Source organism: Triticum urartu, chromosome 7A (genome assembly GCF_056163025.1).
Source record: "Triticum urartu cultivar PI428250 chromosome 7A, HENAU_Tu73, whole genome shotgun sequence".
In the NCBI taxonomy this organism is placed as follows: domain Eukaryota; kingdom Viridiplantae; phylum Streptophyta; class Magnoliopsida; order Poales; family Poaceae; genus Triticum; species Triticum urartu.
This window is the reverse complement of record NC_141879.1, coordinates 377,983,347-377,991,764: the sequence shown is the minus strand read 5'-3', so window position 1 is coordinate 377,991,764 and position 8,418 is coordinate 377,983,347.

The following is an 8,418-nucleotide window of genomic DNA, read 5'->3' as shown; positions in this document are numbered from 1 at the left end:
GTGCTGCTGTTGATACTTCTGTGGCTCCTACTGCTGATGTGGAGGAGGATGCTTATGTGGGAGATTATGAGGATGAGGTTGATCAAAATCAGAACTACGTGCCACCAACAGCATAGCAACCACCAGGTCGTCCACATGCAAATAATGGCAATGGTAGGGCTCACCCTCAGGTACGAGATCATGACCATCTCCCTAAACTAAAATTGAATATTCCACCATTTGAGGGTAGATATGTTCCTGATATATATCTTACTTGGGAGTTAGAAACTGAACAACGATTTACATGTTTACAATATCCCGAGGAGAGACGTGTTCCTGCTGCTGTTTGTGCTTTCACTAGTTTTGCATGTGTTTGGTGGTCTGAGCATTGTAGATTATATCCTATTCCGGCTACTTGGGCTGCTTTGAAAACTGCTATGCGTACTCGTTGTGTTCCACCATATTATCAACGTGAATTACTTCAAAAATTGCAACGCTTGAGACAGGGAAAAAATTCTGTAGAAGAATATTATCAGGAATTACAAACTGGCATGATTAGATGTGGTATTGTTGAGGAGAATGAAGCTATGCTTGCACATTTTATGGGTGGATTAAATAGAGAGATTCAGACGATTCTAGAGTATAAGGAGTATACTAATATCACTCGTTTATTCCATCTTGCTTGTAAAGCTGAACGTGAAGTGCAGGATCGACAGGCATTGGCGCGGACTAACTTTTCTGCAGGTCGACCTTCATCATGGACACCACGTGCATCATCTACTTCCACACGTTCTGCTACACCGGCGCCTCCGTCGGCTACCACCTCCAACCATGATACAATAAAGCAGGCACAATCACCACTATCTGCCAAGAGCACACCTTGGGCCTGCAAAGAGCTCTTCTTCATCCATGGCATCAACAGGGCAAACACATGATATTTTTTGTCGACGTTGCAAGGGTGGAGGTCATTATGCGAGATAATGCCCATCTAAGCGTGTGATGATTGTTACTGAGGATGGTGGGTATGAGTCCGCTAGTGACTATGATGAGGAGACTTTGGCTCTTATTACACGTGAAGAACACGGTGGAGACGATTCTGATCATGAGACGCAATACATGGCTCCTGAAGATGCTGACAGGTATGAATGTTTAGTTGCTCAACGTGTTTTGAGTGTGCAGGGTACACAAGCTGAGCAAAATCAGAGGCATAATTTGTTCCATACAAAGGGAGTTGTGAAGGAACGTTCTGTTCGCGTGATCATAGATGGAGGGAGCTGCAATAACTTGGCTAGCATGGAGATGGTGGAGAAGCTATCTCTCACCACAAGACCACATCCACATCCTTACTACATCCAATGGTTCAACAACAGCGGCAAGGTTAAGGTAACACGTACTGTTCGTGTGCATTTTAGTATCTCTACATATGCTGATAATGTTGATTGTGATGTGGTACCTATGCAAGCATGTTCCTTATTACTTGGTAGACCATGGCAATTTGATAAAAAATCTGTACACCATGGTAGAAACAATCAGTATACTCTTGTTCACAACGATAAAAATATTACTTTGCTTCCTATGACTCCTGATTCCATTTTGAAAGATGATATTAATAGAGCTAATAAAGCAAAACAGGAGACAAATAAGAGTGAAAATCAGATTGTGGCAAAAGAATTTGAGCACCAAATGAAGCCTAATAATAAACCATCTACTGTTGTTTCTGAAATTAAATTGAAAAGTGCATGTTTACTTGCCAGCAAATCTGATATTGATGAGCTAGATTTCAGCAAATCTGTTTGCTATGCTTTTGTGTGCAAAGAGGCATTATTTTCATTCGAGGACGTGCCTTCCTCTTTGCCCCCTGCTGTCACTAACATTTTGCAGGAGTTCGCTGACATCTTTCCACAAGACGTGCCACCGGGATTACCACCTATTCGAGGGATTGAGCATCAAATTGACTTAATTCCCGGTGCTTCGCTACCCAACCGTGCACCATACCGTACCAATGCAGAGGAGACGAAGGAGATTATGCGTCAAGTACAAGAACTGCTCGACAAAGGTTATATACGCGAATCCCTTAGTCCTTGTGCTGTTCCTATCATTTTAGTGCCGAAAAAGGATGTTACGTCGCGTATGTGTGTTGATTGTAGAGGCATTAATAATATTACTATTCGTTATCGTCATCCTATTCCTAGGCTAGATGATATGCTTGATGAATTGAGTGGCTCTACAATATTCTCCAAAGTTGATTTGCGTAGTGGAGACCGTCAAATTCGTATGAAATTGGGTGATGAATGGAAAACAGCATTTAAAACTAAGTTTGGATTATATGAGTGGTTAGTCATGCCTTTTGGGTTAACTAATGCACCTAGTACTTTCATGAGGTTAATGAACGAAGTTTTACGTGCTTTCATTGGACGATTTGTGGTAGTTTACTTTGATGACATATTGATTTATAGCAAATCTTTGGAGGAACATTTGGAACATTTACGTGCTATTTTTATTGCTCTACGTGATGCACGTTTGTTTGGAAACCTTGGAAAGTGCACCTTTTGCACTGACCGAGTATCTTTTCTTGGCTATGTTGTTACTCCACAGGGAATTGAAGCCTTCACGGTATTGAAAGATAAGTTGACACATGCTCCTTTACTCCAACTTCCTAATTTCAATAAGACTTTTGAGCTTGAATGTGATGCTAGTGGAATTGGATTAGGAGGTGTTTTATTACAAGATGGAAAACCTGTTGCATACTTTTCTGAAAAATTGAGTGGGCCTAGTCTGAACTATTCTACTTATGATAAAGAATTATATGCTCTTGTTCAGACCTTAGAAACATGGCAACATTATTTATGGCCCAAGGAATTTGTTATACATTCTGATCATGAATCTTTGAAACACATTAAAAGTCAAGCAAAACTGAACCATAGACATGCTAAATGGGTTGAATTCATTGAGACTTTCCCTTATGTCATTAAACACAAGAAGGGTAAAGAAAATGTTATTGCTGATGCCTTGTCTCGTCGTTATACTATGCTTTCACAACTTGACTTTAAAATATTTGGTTTGGAGACCATCAAAGATCAATATGTTCATGATGCTGAATTTAAAGATGTATTGCAGAATTGTAAGGAAGGGAGAACTTGGAACGAGTTCGTTCTTAACGATGGATTTGTGTTTCGTGCTAACAAGCTATGCATTCCAGCTAGCTCCGTTCGTCTTTTGTTGTTGCAGGAGGCGCATGGAGGAGGATTAATGGGACACTTTGGCATCAAGAAGACGGAGGATATACTTGCTACACATTTCTTTTGGCCAAAGATGAGATGGCGTGTTGAGCGTTTTGTTGCTCGCTGCACTACATGTCAAAGAGCTAAGTCACGACTCAATCCTCATGGTTTATATATGCCTTTGCCTGTACCTAGTGTTCCTTGGGAGGATATATCTATGGACTTTGTTTTAGGTTTACCTCGAACAAAGAAGGGGAGGGATAGCATATTTGTTGTCGTGGATAGGTTCTCGAAAATGGCACACTTTATACCATGTCATAAAAGCGATGATGCTGTTAATGTTGCTGATTTGTTCTTTCATGAAATTATTCGCTTACATGGTGTGCCAAATACTATTGTTTCAGATCGTGATACTAAATTTCTTAGCCACTTTTGGAGATGTTTATGGGCTAAGTTGGGGACTAAGCTGCTTTCTAGTACTAGTCACCCCCAAACTGATGGACAAACTGAAGTAGTCAATAGAACATTGTCTACTATGCTTAGGGCTGTTTTGAAGAATAATAAGAAAATGTGGGAAGAATGCTTGCCTCATATTGAATTTGCTTATAATCGTTCATTGCATTCTACTACTAAGATGTGCCCTTTTGAAATTGTGTATGGTTTCCTACCTCGTGCACCTATTGATTTGTTGCCTCTTCCATCTTCAGAGAAGGTTAATTTTGATGCTAAAGAACGTTCTGAATTGATTTTAAAAATGCATGAGTTAACTAAGGAAAACATTGAGCGTATGAATGCTAAATATAAACTTGCTGGAGATAAGGGTAGAAAACATGTTGTGTTTGCGCCTGGGGATCTTGTTTGGTTACATTTGCATAAGGATAGATTTCCTAATCTGCGCAAATCAAAGCTAATGCCACGTGCTGATGGTCCTTTTAAGGTGTTAGAGAAAATAAATGATAATGCATATAAACTTGAGCTACCTGTAGATTTTGGGGTTAGTCCCACTTATAACATTGCAGATTTGAAGCCTTATTTGGGTGAGGAAGATGCGCTTCCGTCGAGGATGACTTCATTTCAAGAAGGGGAGGATGAGGAGGACATCAATACCATTGTTACACCCACAGCCCCTACTGTTACATATACTGGACCAATTACTAGAGCTCGCGCACGCCAATTAAATTACCAGGTACTTTCGTTTCTTGGTAACGATTCTAATGTTCATGAGATTATGATGCTGCCTAAATTGGATAAATTTCTTTTGCTTACAAATGAAGGGGCTAGCTTGGAGAAGGATGAACATTGGAGCAAGAACACGCGTGGAGTTGATGGCATGCGCAAGGGGATCAAGAACGGAGTTACAAGTGATGATTTCAGGACTTTGAAGCCGCCATAAGGAGTGCATGAAGCCTTGGACGAAATATACAAGATGCCACTTCATAATATTCGTCCATAGGCTATTCTAGGTGCTGCGTCACCTTATTAATGGACCAGGCCCATGTAATTTCGAAATACTTAAGTATAGGCTATTTTTAGAGTCCGTATGTGTGGGGAAACAAGAGTTAGGGTTGGTTTCGGACCCCACCCTCAAGGGCCACGAAATTTCCCCCTCTTCCTCCATACATATAGCCCATAGGGCGTAGTTTAGACTTTGGGTTTTGTTTAGATTAAAAGTTCGCCATAGCTGCAACTTCGCATACTTCGTTTGTGTCCAACGACCAGACCTAGACGTCACAGAACCCCACCTTGATCAATAAAGTTTTCATCTTATATTCGCAATATCCCGATTGCAATCTCAGTTTCTTGCTTGTTCTTTGTTTGCTCGCAGGAAACAGACCCTCGTGGTCAGGTTGATCGTGCTCCGGCGTGGTCAATAACCCTCGGAAGTTGGTTTAGCGATTGCCAAGGCGCGACGTCTCGCACGTTCGTAGTCGGATCGTCAAGGTCGACTCCCATAGAAAACAATAGCCTCCATCTCATCGAAACATCGGGACACCTTAGCCTCTATCAAGAAGTAAAACACAGAAATAAAGAAAATTGGGCCAGCCCATTATTGGTTGTCCTCTGTGAAACACCAACTAAAAACATGAAAATTATTTAAATTTGTGAACATTTTCTAAAAACAGGAACATGTGTTGAAAATTCAAAAAATAGAAAATATGTATTTTTTTTAAACGAACATTATTTTTAATTATGAAAATTTCACAAAAACAAGAATATTTTTCGAATTTGGAGTATTTTTAGATGCTATTTGATTTTTGGACATCTCGGACAATTTTGAAAAAATAATATTTTCTGAAAAAATGGGAACTCTTTGCAAGTTCGGAATATTTTTTAAAATAGTAACAATTTTTTTGAATTTTGAACATTTTCAAAAAAAATTAATTCGGAACATTTTTGAGGATTTTTAAATTTAACAAATAAATTCTAAAAAGAAAATAAACTTGGAAGAGAAAAAAGAGATAGGAAACTAAGAATAAAAATAGAAGTAAAACACAGAAAAAAAGAAAAATTGGCCAGCTCAATATTGGTTGTCCTGTGGGAAACTCATCTATTTATCGCCCTGTGCGGAAAATAGAATTTTCCCAAGTTATTGGGCAGAAAAATACGTGGGCTAGGTTTTCTTGGCCATAGCGTGCGGCCCACGTACGAAAATTCTTTTTCTAGCTGACAAACATATATAAATTTTAGTACCACCTCGGATATAGGAAACTAAATTATTTTTAGCGGTGAACGGATGAAAAAATTGGCGAAACTCACCTTGCTTTATTAGTAGGTATAGATTAAGTGATCATTGATCCATCTTCAACATTGGTTAAGGTACATTTGGTCTAGTTCTACTCTTTCTCCCACTCACATTTGCTCGAGTCTTGTGATGGATAGGCAAGGCATTTCACCTTCGGTCTACAATAACAATGACGAGTTCAATGCCAAGAAAAACTCCATCGGCACCAAGATGCAAGCTCAAATGGAAGAGATCAAGGCCCTCATCAAGTCCTACAAGCGATCTTCCTCATCTTCGAGAAGACGCTCAAGTGCACATCCTTCCGAGCTACCATCTCTGGCAAGGTCACATCGGCATCGACTCAATCACCGACAAGAACGTGAAGGTCAAGAGCTCAACACCAACAACCGCTCAATGACTTCACCATCTCCCTTGGCATCTTCGCCAAGCGACTTCAAGGCATCTTTGCCTACGGATATACGACATCTTCGCCAACAAGTACATCAAGACTACGCTCAAGAGAAGCTCCCCAAGCTCAAGTCTGCGACTTCCACGAGCTACTACGACCTCGACACGACCACGAGATTCCTTTCTATGGGACTCTAGAACTCGAGGAGGATCTCGAGTGGGAGCGCGTAATGGACGACTACCTCAAGATACATCAAGTTCATCCCGAAGATCAAGTGAAGTGCGCCACAACGAACTTCAACGAGTACGCATCGGCATGGTGGCTTCACACACATTCAGAGAGCTATGACATGAGTTGGCCCAAGACTAAGAAAGCTATGCGGCGAGAGCTCGTGCCTCCAATCTACATGGAACAACTTCTACGCCAATTGGAGAACACCACCTAGGGATACAATTCCATCAATGAGTGCTTCAAGGAGATGAAGAATGCCTTGCGAGGAGCCGGCATGGAAGACCCCATTTAGATGAAGTTCCACTACATGATGGGATTGCACAACGACATCTCCAAGACTATCTTCCTCGAGAACCACAAGTCCCTCGACGACAACTACATTTGTGCTCTCAAGGCGGAACAAGAACTCATGAAGGCCAAGGCTTCTCCACCCAAAGCACACTTCGCGACGACCAAGCTCCATGAGAACGAGCATGAGGATAGTACCGCCAAGATGTCCAAGCCCGACGAGCTCCATGACGGTGCTACCAAGTTCGACTTCATCGCCATCCCTCTTTGTGGTATTGATGATGCTGAGTCTACTTCGACTCTTTTGCAAGATGGTGCGGCGACGACTACGACTACAGAGCCATTCGAGGACTAAGCTTTGGAGGTGAACGACATGGTGACGAGCAAGGATGATTGAGGGAGTCCTAGATTAGGGGGTCCTCGGGTATCCGTGGGCCGGACTAATGGGCCTGAAGATACAAGGCAGAAGACCTTCCCCCATGTCCGGGTAGGACTCTCTATGCCTGGATGGAAAGATTGGTGTCCGGATATGTAATTTCCTTCCTCTGCAAACTGACTCTGTACAACCCTAGGCCCCTCCACTGTATATATAAACCGGAGGGTTTAGTCCGCAGAGGCGATCAGAATTCATAGATGTCTAGCCACTTTGATCTTGAGGTAGATCAACTTGTGTAACCCCTATACTCATCAAATATAATCAAGCATGATAGAGGGTTTTACCTCCATTAAGAAGGCCCAAATGATGAGGACATCAATACCATTGTTACACCCACAGCCCCTACTACTACCTATACTGGACCAATTACTAGAGCTCGCGCACGCCAATTAAATTATCAGGTACTTTCGTTTCTTGGTAATGATTCTAATGTTCATGAGAATATGATGCTACCTAAATTGGATACATTTGTTTTGCTTACAAATGAAGGGCCTGGCATGGATAAGAGTGATGAACATTGGAGCAAGAACAAGCATGGAGTTGATGGCATGCGCAAGGGGAACAAGAACGGAGTTACAAGTGATGATTTCAGGACATTGAAGCCACCATAATGGGTCCATGAAGCCTTGGACGAAATATACAAGATGCCACTTCATAAACTTCATCCAGAGGCTATTCTAGGTGTTGCGTCACCTTATTATTGGGCCAGGCCCATGTAATTTCAAAATACATAAGTATAGGCTGTTTATAGAGTCCGTATGTGTGGGGAAACAAGAGATAGGGTTGGTTTCGGACCCCTTCCCCAAGGGCCACGAAATTCCCCCCCTCTTCCTCCTTATATACAGCCCTTAGGGCACCGTTTAGACTTTGGGTTTTGTTTAGATCAAAAGTTCGCCATAGTTGCAACTTCGCGTACTTCGTTTGTGTTCAACGACCAGACCAAGGCGTCACATAACCCCACCTTGATCAATAAAGATTTCCTCTTATATTCGCAATATCCAGATTGCAATCTTAGTTTCTTGCTTGTTCTTCGTTTGCCTGCAGGAAATAGACCTTCGTGGTCAGGTTGATCCTGCTCCGGCATGGTCAATAACCTCTCGGAGTTGGTTTAGCGATTGCTAAGGCGTGACGT